Genomic DNA, 15,829 nt, shown 5'->3' on the forward strand with positions numbered 1-15,829 from the left:
CCCATTGATCCTCTCTCAACCAAACTCTTGGGTGGAATGGGAAGCTTGCTAATGGCCAAATTCTCCGATCTTGGTGACAAAAAGAGATTTTCAATGCACCTCGTTTAGGCAACTCATTACTAAACATTTAGGAAACTTCCATTAATGGTGGATACCGCAAAATGACGCTCAGACTTTAAATCCTGTCATCTTGAACTTGCCATCTCTTCTCATTGATACACACTTTATTTTAATTGCAAATTATTACTGCCACTTCTGATTTAACATTGTGTTAAGAAGGAATGTGCAAATATGCATGTAGCCAAGATGTAGCACATATGACCAGCAACCGTTGTAAAGTATAGGTTGCATCTTGAAGTGTGGGAGAGTTGTAGATATGCTTGACTGCAACAATATGTCCTTACACGTTTACAATGGACCTGTTTGCCAAGCAATCCTGTGATATATCTTCAAATAAATACACCATTTGCTTGGCTCACCAGTCCTGATGGAGGTTGCTCTGTTTGTGTTCAGCAAACTGATGCATTTGCCACATTCTTTTGCTACATTGTCCAACTGTTACATATTGATGGACAAATGGCTCACTAGCCTTTAAAATATCTAAATTTCAGTCATTTATATCTTACACACAATGAATAAATATACCTGCACCAGTGACCTGTACATCATAGAAAACAAATAATTTAGGAACAGAAGTAGGCAATTCTGATCCACTTTCCTGCTCCATCATTCAATAAGATCATGACTAATCTATCTGTATTCACATTTCAAACTACCACAGATAATCTATGCTTCTCTTGCTTCCCAAAATTCTCTCTACTTCTATCCCAAAGGTGTTCAATGATTGTATGCTCAAGCAGGGAATTTAAATTCACATAACTTCCTGAGAGAATGTGTGGCTTGAGGCACAACGGCAGCGTGTCTATTCCAGATCAGAAGGTGGTGTTCAAATCACATCAGGATCATGGTGTTTGTCAGCATCTCATCTCCCTTGATCTTCAGGGTGGCGATTGTAGCCTGTGAATATTGATAAGGAGGCATCATGGTGACTCAATGGTCTGTACTGCTGCCTTACAGCACAAGAGCACAAATGTTCCATTCCAGCGTCAGGCAATGTCCATGTGGAGTTAACACATTGTCCCAGTCTACATGGGTTTGCTCTGATTTCTTCCCACAGTCCAAAGGTGTGCAGGTTAGATGGATTTGCCAGGAGATTATTTTAGAAATTTTGTCTCCCTTTTAGCTAGGTGACCTTTACAATAATTTAAAACAGTGTTCCGTCTCATTTACATGTGTTTTCTTTTAAACAAGAATCCCAGTTATTACATCTGTTCATTGCATTAAAGATTAATAGCCCATATTTTATAATGTTGTGACATTATGTAGCACCGTTAACATTGTAAAAAATCACAAAACACTTCAGAGGAGTTTAAAGATACAAAACTTGGCACTGAGTCAAAGAACAACATTTGGATCAAATAATTAATCAAAGAAGTAAGTTTTAAACAGTATCTGAATGTAGGATTAAGGCAATGCAAACAGGATTTCAGTGTGTGTAGATGGCTGAAGCTGATAATAGTGACGTGGTGCCTCAGAAAAGGAAATGGGAAAGAGGCTACATTTCATTATGGTATATTTAGAGCAGTTGAAGAGCTGAAGGAAGACACAGACACAGAGATTGAATAGAAGGAAAGTGACGTTCACATTTATCAAGGTATTGGCATTGATTGAGGCCACTGGAAAACAATGATCACAGAGCAAAGTCAAGCAACACAACAAATACAACTGCTGGAATTCATCACTGCCTTGAGACGCATGTGAATTATGATAAGAAAGTTGAGAAAATACAGTGAAAATGGAAAAAAAGAACAGATTCCTGGTGCTTAGTAAAAAGTTTCCAATTTAGCTCTTAGGGTTTAAACAGTAAGTTTTGATTCTCACAAATGAGTAGTAATCTTATTTTCATGCCATTGTAAATGAGACAGAACACTGTTTTAAATTATTGCAAAGGTCACCTAGCTAAAAGGGAGACAAAAAATTCTAAAATAATCTCTGCCATGGGTTAGCAACAAACATGTCTGAGCAGTGTTCCTGTAGAATTTCACAGCTTGCCATTGTTGTTTGAACTATTTGGAAAAATCTAAGCAAAATAATACATAGCTACTGCTTTTACACTCATGACCAGAGACAAAGAAGATCTACCAAAACTCCATTAGCAAAAAGATGCTGAAGTTTCACCTATGTTCCAAAAGCATCTTGAAAACTGTAATCAGAGATAATGGGAACTGCAGATGCTGGAGATAACAAAGTGTGAAGCTGGATGAACACAGCAGGCCAAGCAGCATCTCAGAAGCACAAAAGCTGACGTTTCGGGCCTAGACCCTTCATCTCTCTGATGAAGGGTCTAGGCCCGAAACGTCAGCTTTTGTGCTCCTGAGATGCTGCTTGGCCTGCTGTGTTCATCCAGCCTCACACTTTGTTATCTTGAAAACTGTAATAATAGGTTAATAAGACTCATTTGTTAACATGGATTGTTCCCATTGTTTACAACTAGCCAGTTATCATCATAGGAACTCTCATTTGTGAAGAACTGTGATGATTAGCTTGTCTGTTAGTTACAGAGGAGAATAACATCAAGGGTGCCTGCAGGATGGACTAGTAAAAACAGCTCTCCCAAACTCAACAACGTATCTGTTGTAACTTGGAATACATCATTGCGATAGATAATTTAATAACAAGGACCCACACTGGAACAGGACTGATTGCAATTGAAAAGTAACTGTCCCAAGAACAACTAATAAACTTCTTGTACAATCACTGGTCTTCCAAAACCACAAATGTAAATTCAGAATAAATATACTTTACTTATGAACCGTCTTTTTCTTTTCAATTGTACTTCCACACATTATAACTTTCTGTTTTACATTCTACTATGTGTGTATGCCACACAGTTGGAGAAGGGTTTACCTTTAAAATAAGTCTTTTGTTTTACTTGGGTGAGTTTACAATAAAAAAGCTAAACTCAGTTATGCTAACTAAAGTGATTTTACTAGCTTACCTCTTCATAAAGCTCTATACATGGTCAAATACATAGTGAACTGTGAAAGCAGGCCTTTTTAAAAATTTTAACTCCGTTATGAATTCTCTGAAATCTGGAGTATGTCAGTCACGGACCAGACAGGAGGATTTCAGCCAGTATGTTAAAAAAAAAGGCAGCACAGTGACTCAGTAGTGAGCACTGCTGCCTCACAGAGCCAGGGACTGAGGTTCAATTCCAGCTTCGGGCAACTATCTGAGTGGAATTTGTACATTTTCCCCGTGTCCATGTGGGTTCCTCCAGGTGGTCCAGTTTCCTCCCACAGTCCAAAGATGTGCAGGTTGGATGGATTGGCAATGCTAAATTTCCCATAGCATCTAGGAATGTGTAGGTTAGGTGGGTTAACCATGGAAATGCCGAATTATGCAGACTAGGTGTGAGTCTGGGCAGGATGCCATGAAAGTTGGCATGGACTTGTTGGGCCAAATGGCATGCTTCCACACTGGCAGGATTATCAATAAGCAACCTCAGCAGCAAAAAGGAAAAGATGATACTCACCATTCCAGACTTAGTCACAGCAATATGTAATTTGTTGCTGATGTTTGACCTTTGTTTAGATTTTTATACTGCAACAGCAATGGCAGAATAATCCTTGACATCATCAGGCAATAGTTCCACATAACTCTTGAAAAGTTTATTCCTACTTTCTGGGCAGCTTATAACATTTGCTTTTGAAAGGTATTATCCCATCCATGTGAAAAGTCAACAGATATTCTGGATACAGAGAAAAAATATATTGGAGCTCAGGATTTAGTAAAGCAAACAGAAGTAAAATACAGCTTGTATCTTACACTGGCCCTGAATCAATATTGTTGACTCTGGATTATCTGTTGAAGTCATCTGGCAAATAACTCAGTTGTATAAAAGCACCAGAATATAAAAATTGTGGAGTCCCTGATAGTAATATGAGATCTACTCTCTTGTGAATAAACAAAAACAGCAGAAACTACCAGACGTTGACAAGAGAAAGCATCCACCTTAGAACTGCAGAGATTCAGGTTCCAGTTCTGATCTGTTGCCACCAATGCATAGCTTGGTTGATCCATAATTGTTGGAGTACATAGAATATCGGTAGAAATCTTTTAACTCCACACCTGCCACCACCCACACAAGGAAAAAATGAAAACAGAAGTTTGATAACGTAAAATCCTACTGTCAAAAAATTTAAGGATTAAAGGAGTCTTTAGGAGTGGTAATGAGGAATTATTTCTCCTATGTTCAGGTCCCAAGCAAATGGACACAACCATAAAGTTGGAGATTCTATGATGGATGGAGTAACATATAATCGAGCCATAGTCTGGTAGAAATGTCAGACATATGTCAGTTTATGGAGTATGGCCTAGTTCTGCTATTCCTGCAGTTATTGCAGATATTAAAGTTTTTTGAAAGAAGTACACAAAATCCTCAAAATACCTTATTTTCTGCGTTTGACAAGAAATCACTACTTAATACTACCAAAGGTAAGCAATTAAACAGAATTAAGTGAACTGTACAACTTAAACCTCCAACCCCCTTACGTACCCCTGCTATGAGTGCACAGGTACACACACACTCACACACACACACACACACACACACACACACACACACACACACACACACACACACACACACACACACACACACACAAACACACACACACACAAAATAAACATGGTTGGTGTAAAACTGTGAAAACATTCCTGTAATGACATGTGGAGCTGGATGAACCCAGCAGGCCAAGCAGCATCTTAGGAGCAGATGCTGCTTGGCTTGCCGTGTTCATCCAGCTCCACACTTTGTTAACTTTGATTTGTCAGCATCTGCAGTTCCCATTATCTCTAAAACATTCCCGTAACCTTTGTTTCCAAGATCGATTGGGTTGGTGTTTGTTAATCTGAAGGTTTCTCCTTTCCCATGCTTTTCCCAAATGTTTCCTATTGCTTGCAATAAATACAGGATGGTTGTTTAACCTGTAAAAGGTCTCTGATTTATCCAATTCATGTCACAACCTGCAGCATCTACTGAGGAAAGACAAATTGCTTTCTTTCAGGCTTAAGTATCCTACTCCAGAGAATTGACAGAGAGGTTTTTTTTGCTTGCTGCAGACTTTCTGGTGTCTTCTGGTCTGGCAAAACCTCTCTCTGCCTCATTCACAGCCCAAGCTAGTCAGCTTCCTGAGAACAAATCACATGGTTGTTGCTGGAAAACAGACATTTATTATTGATAACTGATCACTAGTACATAAACAATCAGCTTCATTTATAAACAAGCCGTCGCCTCCACTTCATCTGCCGATTGCTGGAATGCACAGCTATACATAAGACCATAAGACATAGGAGCAGAAATTGGGCATTATGCCCATCAAGTCTGCTCTGCCGTTTAATCATGGCTGATAAGTTTCTCAACCCCATTCTCTGGCTTTCTCTCCATAACTTTTGATCCCCTTGACAATCAAGAACCTATCTATCTCTGTCTTAAATATACTCAATGACCTGGCCTCCTTAGCCTTCTGTGGCAATGAGTTCAATAGAATCTCAACCCTCTGGCTGAACAAGTTTCTCCTAATCTCTGTTCTAAAGGGTATCCTCTTTACTCTAAAGCTATGTCCTCAGGTCCTAGTCTTTCTTGCTAATGGAAACATCTCCCCAACATCCACTCTGTCGAGGCTATTCAGGGTTCTGTACATTTGAGTCAGGTCCCCCCTCATCCATCATCCTGAGAAGGACCATTTTATCTGAATGCTCTGCTGTCTGCCAGACAGCCAAACTTCTGCCTATGCTAAGACCATGCTTTTAACATCATGGGCCCTTATCTTTCTCAGCGACACCTTGTCAAAGGCTTTCTCACAACCCAAGTAGATAACATACATTGGCACTTCTTGGTCTAACCTGCTCATTACCCCCTCAAAAAATTCTAAGAGATTTGTCAGGCATGACCTCCCGTTGATGGAACCATGCAACTTGCCCTATTTTACTTGCAAGTATTCAAGTATCTAATCCTTCGCAATAGATTCCATAATCTTACCATGGACTAAGGCTAGACTAGTCAGCCAGTAATTTTGCCTCACTCTCTTTTTAAATAAGATGGTGTTACATTTCTAATTTTCCAGTCCTCTGGGACCCTCACTGACTCCAGTGATTTTGGAAGATCACCACTAATGTCGCTACTAGCACTTCAGCTAAATTCTTCCGAACTCTGGGGTGTATTCCATCTGGTCCTGTAAATTTGACCACCTTCAGACCTTTCAGTTTGTCTCGCTCCTTGTCCTTGGTGATGGTCATCATACTCACCTCTGCCCGCAATCCCAACCCCCACCCAGTTCTCTTGAATTTTTGGGATGTTACTCATGTCTTCCACCATGAAAACTAACACCAAGTACTTGTTCAGTCCCTCCACCATTCCTTTGTTCCCCATTACTACTTTTCCAATGTCATTTGCCAGGGCCTTCTTTTGTCTTTTTTATATTTAAAGAAACTCTTGCAATCTTCTTTTATATTACTGGTTAGCTTACCCTATGTTCAATCTTATCTCTCTTCTTATTTCTTTCTCATTGTCCTCTGTTGGTATTTGTAGGCTTCCTAAATTTCTGGCTTCCCACTGCCCTTTGCCACATTATATACTTTCTCTTTTGTTTTTATGCCATCCCGGACTTCCCCAGTCAGCTGTGGTTATATCACCTTCCCTGTACCATGCTTTTTTCGCCTAGGGATGAATTTTTCCTGTGTCTCCTGAATTACCCCTAGAAACTCCTGCTATGGCTATATTGCTGCTAGGCTCCTCTCATAGTCAATTCTGATCAGCTCCTCCGTCATGCCTCTGTAGTTGCCATTATTCACTGTTATACCATTACATCTGATTCCACCTTATCCATCCCAAATTATAGAACAAATTGTTTGTTGTTATGATCACTGCTTCCTAAGGGATCCTTCACCTTAAGCTCCCTTATCAAGTCTGCCTCATTGCACGTCACTAAATCCAATTTTCCCATTCCACAGTGGGCTCCAGCAAATGATGCTCAAAAAAGCCATGTCATGGACATTCCACAAATACCCTTTCTTGCAATCCACTACCAACATGAATTTCCCAGCTCACCCGTATATTGAAATCCCCCATAATCATTATAACCTTGCCTTTCTTAAATGCCTTTTCTATCTCCTGGTGTAATTTGCACCGCACATCCTGACTACAGGTTGGAGACCTGTACATAACTCTTATTATGTTTTGTTTTACCTTTGTGGTTCCTCAAACTCTACCCATATAGATTCTACATCATCTGATCCTACTTTGACTTTTGCTATTGATTTCATTCTATTTCTCACTAATAAGGCAACACCACCTCTTCTGGCCACCTGAGTGTCTTTTCCATAGGATGCAAATCCTTGGATATTTACATCCCTGTCCTGATCCCTTTGCAGCCACATCTCCATGATGCCCACCACATCATGCCTGCCAATTTCAATCTGCGGCACAAGCTCGTTTACCTCTTTTCGTGTACTATGTGCATTCTGCCAGCATTTACTGTGCCTCCTTTCATTATCTTTCCTTAATCCAGTGTGCTTGAACTTTGATTCTTAATCCTTTCCAAACATTCTGTCCCATTTTGTGTTCTGGAGACTTTAAAAATTGTTCCTGAGTTCTCCTTTATTTTTCATATTTCCATACTTTTCCATGTAGATGAATTCAGCTCCACCAATATCTGCTGCTTTGTTTCCCATTGGCCTTTGTACTTTTTGGATACTTCCATTTCTTATAGATTTATAAATGCATTTATTTGTCACATGAACTAAGTATTGGAATACTTAAGTACAGTGAAAAGCGCACAAAGTCACTGTTCACTGGTACCCATTTGGATACAAAAAACAGAATTAAAAGATTTAACAGAGCCAAAAGGTAAGCAAGAAAAAAGCCTAGATCTCAGACTCCCAGGTCCCATCTCCACAATGGTGCAGGCATCACTTCAATCACTAGGCTGCTGTCACTGCTTCAACAGTCTGCTCTCACTGCGTACAGCTGCTACCTCACTGGCCTGCTCTCACTGTCGACATCGCTATGGCCCACATTAAATCTGCCATCACTGCAGGACACAACCTGCTCATTCAGCTCCTGCCACGTAATTCCCGGCCATGACCCGGTGCCTTAGGTAGGTAGTTATAAGGGCAGGTGTGGGGTGATATAGAATTACTACCAAGAGGAAAGAGAGAAGAAGAACAATAAAGAAAAGGAAAGTAAAAGGAACTGGTGAACAGAGTGGAGCTCTAAATGAAGTGACTTACCCTGCCTCCATCTATTTACCCTTTTCACTAGAACATTGGACCCAGCTCGGTTCAGGTGGAGACAGCCCCAATGGTACAGATCCCTCCTGTTCCAATACTGGTGCCAGAGACCCAAGAAAAGGATCTCCTCTTTTCCACACTCATCTTTTAGCCACATGTTTACGTCCCTTATTCTCATGTCACTATGCCAATTTGGATGTGGCTCGAGTAGTAATCTGGAGTTTATAATCCTTGAGGACCTGTTCTTTAATTTAGTTCCTAGTTCCTGATAATGGCTAAACAAGCCTAGCCTGGCCTATGTTGTTTGTCCCAACATGGGCCACAACAACTGGATCCTCCCCTTTCCTCTCCAATATATAAACAATGCTAACAAAAGACATCAAATATCTTGCCTTCAAATGTGCATCCATCCTCACAAATCTCTGGATTTCAAAACAGTCTTTTCTTTAATCATTCCACAGTTTTTCTTTAATAGCACAAAAGTAACAAAACTATCTTAATGTATAGGAATGGCCTTGACCTAGTAGAAGTGTAGAACATAGTCACAGATCTGAATGGCATCCTCCCATTCTCCCATTTCAAATGTATAAAAGGCCCAGAATCAAACTGAAATGGCATGTTTGATCATTAAAAATAAGCTCGCCAATTTGGAAATCAATGCTTAACTGAATTTGATACGATTCCCATTGATTATTTCTTTATAAAGTAAATTTAAAATTTATAGGGTATGCAAGATAGTAAACTTGTAGAGATAGCAAGAGCTAGAGCAAAGATTGTTAAAAGACATAACAAATCTTCAAACTTATTCCGCTAATTGAAATGTGCATTTAATGTATTATCACTTTCACCTTTATGTGAAATGATCTGTGTCTTCATTTCTCATCAAATATTTCAAGTTGCATTGAACGAGCAATGTTCATTTCTGACCATTGTGTTGTGTGAAGTTGTCTCAGAATAGGATCGGTTTGTTTTTTTTCCAGGGTATGGATATACACGGCCAGCTTGGTCTGGTGTGGTAGAGGGAAACCATTTGGTAGTCCCATCAGAAGAAGTTTTTGACTTAAACAAAACATAGTTTATTGCATGTGAGCAACTAAGCTCAATTTACACTGATATGACAGATATTATTAAAGATTCTATAAGGAAGACCTGGATAGTACGTTTTGACCTTTCAAGGTCTTAAGCTTTTCTCCCAATAAGTCTATGTAACATCATCATAGCAAGTGAAGCTTAAGGCACTCCTCAGCATCAAATATTTCATAACTTTACACCCTCATGCACCATTTCCTTCCCATGCTTATTTCTATTACTAATTTGGTATATTTGTGTACATGATTACATTTATCAGTAGCCCCTCTCTTACCAACTATCTGACTTCACCAATTGAGGTGGTCTGGAGCTCTCACTGTTCTCTAAAAATGTGTTATCTTCAGACTTGGAAAATTTGTAGACAGCTGAATTGAATTCTATGGTTTGCTTGCGTTCCTGTCAGTGTGATGTCTTAAATCTATTCTAATCTTCAGACTAATTTCTTAGAATTCCCTAATTGAAGATCTCTTTCCTGATGAAATAGGGAAAGCTCAGCTCTATTTCAGCAAGGATCTGTTAAAAGTGCACAATCAGTCAGTTTTGCATGTTTGCAAGGGGAGATAATATGTGGAGTGAGGCAGAGTCCACGTGCATGTGTATTTCTGGGATTTTGGAGCAGTGTGGGAATTTGTACGCATGGGAAGAGGTGCTTCAACTTGTTTTACAATTCATTGTTTATAATGTCTTTTAACAGGGTAAATTGAAGCCCAGAAGTGTGGGCCAGCACAAAACAAAGGCTGACATCACTGGAAGACCATAGTATCATTGGTTGGTATGGCTGCTAATTTCAGATTAAAGATAAGTAGGAGAAATATTTCACAGATTAAAAGCCAAAAAGCCATAAGAAATTTATCAAAATAAACAAAGTATGAATGACATAAATAAAATAGTTATGCAGCCCAGGTGATGTGTTGTACCTGCATAATGTAACATCTGGTGGACCCCATTGTGGCTCACAGTGAGCACAAATGTAACAAGTGTTGGTTGCTTGAAACACTTTAGTTAAGAGTTGATGAAGTGGCGTCTGTGTTTTAAATACTGTGAAATATCAGGGAAAGGGAGACCATCCTGGACAATGTGTTTCAGCAGGCAGTCACACCACTTAGATTAACTACTTTTGATTTGGTCAGATGACAGAGACATAAGACAGAAGCAAGGCAGATGGAGGGATTAGGAGATAGTATTGCAGGAACCTCAGCCCTTGTCCTTGTCAAAGATATTTGCGATTCTTGGTCCTTGTGTGGGCAAGAGCATATATTGCAAGGAGGATAAGCAAACTGACCATCTCACTATCTGACCATCTCTCATGTGCTTGGAGCCGTTCAAGAAGGGGTAGAAAAGAGAAATTCAGTTGTAATTAAAATAGTATAGGCAGGGGAACATAAACTGTTGTCAGGATCAAGGGTCCAGCAGGCTGTGTTGACTGCCTGATGCCAGGCCCAGGTTATCTCACGTGGGCAACAGAGGAACTTGGTGTGGGAGAGGAAATATCCACTTGCCGTGTTCTATGCAGGTAAAAACTGTAACAAGGAAGATATTTTATTGAGGAAATGTGAGCAACTAAGAGTTAAAGTATAGGGAGTACCAAAATGACAATCATCTCCAGAATCAGGCCAGAAATGAATTGGCACTTGGTCAATAAATTAAAGCGATGAATGTATGGCTGAAAGATTGGTGTAGGGGATATGGGTTTGAATTCATGAAACATTGTCACCAGCACTGAGGAAGAAGGGAACTGTTCCAATGGGATAGGCTCCACCTGAATTGCGGTGAACCAGAGGCTGGGCAAATTGCATAACTACGACTATAGACAGGGCTTTAAACTAAATAATCCGGGGGAGTTGTGGGGGTGGAGAGGGGGGATATGAACAGTTGCATGGTAAGTTAGAAAATCAAAGTTAAAGGAGAAGGAGGAAGTGCAGATTAGTGATGAGTCTAATTGTTATCAGAAAAGAAAAGGTAAAGACAGAATCTGTGAATAACACGTCACGCCAAGAAATCTACAAGACTCGGGAAATCTGATAACAGAGCTGGCCTAAAGGCTTTGTGTCTGAGTACACAGAGAATTCAGAATGAAATTAGTGAGTTAACAGTACATGTACAGATGAATGGGTATGATTTGTTGGCTATTTCTGAGATGTGGTTACAGGGAAACCAGGCTTGTGAATTGAATATCCAAGGATAAACAATGTTTTGCAAGGATAGGCAGTAAAGAAAAGTAGGTGCTGTATGAAGAGATAGGGTACTGTAATGAGGTATGGTACAATCACTCAAGGTCAAGATGTAGAATCAGTCTGGGAAAATTTTTAAAAATATCAAGGAAAGGAAGTCTATGGAGGCTGTAATCCATTGGTCTCCAAACAATAGTCCCTCAGTGGGGCAAATTACAGACCTGGAAATTGTGAGGTCTTGTAAGAAATGTTCAGCAATAATCACAAAGAATGCTGGAAATCAAAGCAGGTCAGTTAGCACCCATGGAGAGGAAGCAAGCTCCCTCATTCAGCTTTTAGTCTGGGTGACTCTTTATTAGAATGCTAAAGAGTTCACTTGCTCTCTCTCCACGGATGCTGCCTAACCCGTTGCGATTTTAAGCATTATTTTTTAAATTACAGTTTCCAACATCTGCAGTAATTTGCTCTAGCAATAATCACAAGTTATTTTAATATGTATATAGATCTGATCAATCAAACTGGCAAGGAAAGCCTCGATGGAGAGCTCATTAAAAGTATTAGAATGCTTATTGGAGCAGTACATTTGAGAACAACCAGGAAGCAGATTATTCTGGATTTGGTATTGTGTAATATAGTGGGATCAATTATTATGGTAAATGATCTTCCAGAGAAGACTGATCATAGTATGCTAGAATTTCAAAATCAGTTGGACCACAAGAAATTGGAATCCCACAACCATGTTCTGGAGTTAAACAAAGGTAATCACATAAGCATGAGGGTAGAGATTGCCCTAGTGGACTGGGCAGGAAAACTAAAAGATAGGACAGCTGAAACACAGTGGCACATGTTTAAGGAGATACTGACTTGCTCCCAAATAAAAATTCCATGAAAGAATACATTTTATGAAAAGCGGGATACTAAACAATACGAGACAAGAGAGAAGGTTAAGGCTGTTACAGAACATAAAGACAGCATGTTAAGTAGACAAGGCAGACAAGAGTACAGCAGAGAATGAGGGAAGACTGATGAATTAAACTCATTCATATCATGCAAGAGGCCTCACAGGTAAGGCAGATGAACTCAGGAAAAGGTTGGGAACATGGGACTGGGATATCATAGCTTCTACAGAAACATGACTGAGAGCGGAACAGGACTGGCAGCTCAGTATTCCGGGGTATAGATATTATTAGAAGGATTGAAGAGAAGATGGAGAGTGGTGTTTTTGATTAGGGAAAACGTCAAAGCAGTACTTAGAGAGGGTATTCCTGGAGAACTGCCCAGCAAGGCCAAATGGGTGGAACTGCGGTTGTAAGGCAGAGGCAACAAGCAGTATACCAAATGCACTGGAGTAAATGACTTGTGACCATGGGTGTTTTTTCAAAGTTGGAACAGGAGAAGCAGCTTTCACTGACCAAGATATCAAGTTGTATTTTAGTTTTTAGGTTTAGCCTTAACCAATTATTGTTGTGAATTTGAAGAAGTTGAAACTATTTTTCCTCTCTCAATTATAGCCAAAAGCTGGGGGTTCTCTCCTTAGGCTGCCATGTGAGTCAAAGTGTGTATTTGTGGAATGTTACTGTATTGGAACAGTCAAATAGCAATCATTTCTGTATCTATTGTTCTGTCAAGGTTTCCAAGAGAGGTAAGTTATTCAAAGTTCCTCTTACTTAGTTTAACTACAGTGTTTAAATAAATTGTGTTTTGTTTAAAGTTGAGTAGTTTGACTAATCAAGTGGCTTCTGAAACACAACATGTCAGATTTGCCTTTAAAATAAGCAAATAAAGGGTCTAGGCTACCTTGTTAAAATATTTTGTGAACATCTGGTTTGGCCTGGAACAGAGTGCACTTAAGATGGAAATTAGAAGGGCAGAAGGGTGCCAAGAGATAACTTTGTTAGGTAAGGTTAAGAAGAATCCAAAGAGATTCTACAAGGAAATTGAAGGCAAAAGAGTAACTAGGGAGAGCACAGGGCCATTTAAAGAACTACAAGGCCAACTATGTATGGAACCATGGCAGGCATTTGGCACGTTCATCTTCAACAGCCAGAGCATTGAGTACAGGAATTGGGATGTCATGTTATTGCTGTACAAGGCATTGGTAAGACCACATTTGGAGTACTGCATACAATCCTCCTTGTCCTGCTATAGGAAGGATGCTATTAATATGGAAAGGATAAAGAATAAAATTTACAAGGATGTCACTGAGACTGGAATGTTTGAGTTATAAGGAGAGGATGGATAGGCTGGGACTTTTTTTTCCCCCTGGAGATTAAGAAGCACAGTAGTGACCTTATTGTGGTTTATAAAATCATGATAGGCATAGATAGCTCAATAGTCAAGGTTTTTTTACTTTACCCCAGAGTAGGGGAGTTCAAAACTAGAAGATATAGGTTTAAGGTGAAAAGGGAAAAATTTAAAAGTGACATGAGGGGCATATCACACAGAGGTTGGCATGTATATAGAACAAACTGCTAGAGGAAGTGGTAGAGGCGAGTACAATTACAATGTTTAAAAGACATTTGGACAAATCCATTGACAAGAACGGTCTAGGGGAATGTGGGCCAAATGCATGCAAATGGGACCAGTTCAGTTTAGCAAAACCTGACAACATAGACGAGTTGGGCCCAAAGGCCTGTTTCTGTGCAGTATGACTAAATGACTCCATGACTGTAAAAAAAATGAGAACAGAGGGAGAGGACACCTAAGGCTAAACAAGGCAATTAAAGATAATATAATGGTAAAAACTAATGCTTTCCATTTTGCAACGGTGAGTTGCAGACTGGAGGATTGGGAAACTTTTCAAGGTGAACAAGGGGTTACTAAAAAATAGCCATTAAAATGAGCAAATGTAAATTACGAAAGAAATCTAGTGAAAAGTATAAAAGAGGATAGTAAAATATTCTCTAAATATTTAAAAGTAAAGGGAGTAGTGAAAATGAATGTCGATCTCTTGGAGGATGAGACTCCGTAGTTAATATTGGGTAACATAGAAATGGCAAGTCACAAAATTTATATTTTGTTTTAGTTTTCATAGTGGAGGAAAAGGGTACAATTCCAATCGTAGCAAGTAATGCACAGGTTAAAGAAAGGGAAGAACTTAGAACAAACATCAACACAAAGGGGAAAGTAACAAAAACAGAAATTGCTTGGAAAAGCTCAGGACTCATCTACTTACAAGTGATATTAATGACTCATATGCAGAGACAAAAAGTGTTGCTGCCAAATTTTTATTTGACACAAAAATACAGTGAAAGTAAGTGACTATGAAGAAATAAGAAATTTACCAATGGAAATGGACAGATTAGATGAATGGGTCAAAATTTGGCAGATGAAGTTTAATGTGGGTAAATGTGAGGTTATCTATTTTTGTCAGAGAAGTAGAAAGGTGACTTATTATTTAAACAGAGGGAAACTCCAAAGATCTTCAGTGCAGAGGGATCTGAATGGGAATTAGCATTCAGGCACAACAGTCAATAAGGAAGGCAAATAGAGCTTTGTCATTTATTGCTGACAGAATAGTGTATAATAGTAGGGAAGTGTGAGGCTTTGGTGATATCACACCTAGAGTATTACATATTTTGGTTTCCTTCCTTGAGGAGCTACATTTAGGGCAGTTCAAGGAGGCTTACTTGACTGATTTCAGGGATGTGGGATTTTCTTAAAGGAGGGATATTGAACAGTATAGGCATAGTTACAGCTTAGAAGAGTGAGACAAAATCTAATTGGGGTATAGCAGATGCTAAAGGGGATTGATAACGTACACATGGAAAGGATGCTTCTTCATGCGGTTCACTCTAGAATGAGAAGTCATAGTTTTAGGACAAGGAGTAGCAAATTTAATATACAGATATCGAGCAATTACTTCTCTCGAAAGGTTGTGAATTTGTGAAATTCTGTACCCCTGAATATGGTACATACTGGGACATTGCGTAAATTTAAGGAGGAGGTAGACAGTAATGGATTGAAGGGTTATGGGGAGTAGGCAGGAAAGTGGAATTGATCTGAGATGAGATCAGCCATGATCATAGCAAATGGAAGAGGAGGCCCCAGGGGCTGAATTGCCTTCTCCTGCTTGTAGCTCTTCTGTTCTAAAGTCATCACTCACTATTAATGCTTGCAGAGTCTTAAACATTATTGTAACAATGCCAAAATAAGAAAACACACTAAAAGAGAATCAATTATTTTATATCCATTATAAGTAGTATTACCTACCCTTG

This window comes from Stegostoma tigrinum, chromosome 6 (assembly GCF_030684315.1).
Source record: "Stegostoma tigrinum isolate sSteTig4 chromosome 6, sSteTig4.hap1, whole genome shotgun sequence".
Classification (NCBI taxonomy): domain Eukaryota; kingdom Metazoa; phylum Chordata; class Chondrichthyes; order Orectolobiformes; family Stegostomatidae; genus Stegostoma; species Stegostoma tigrinum.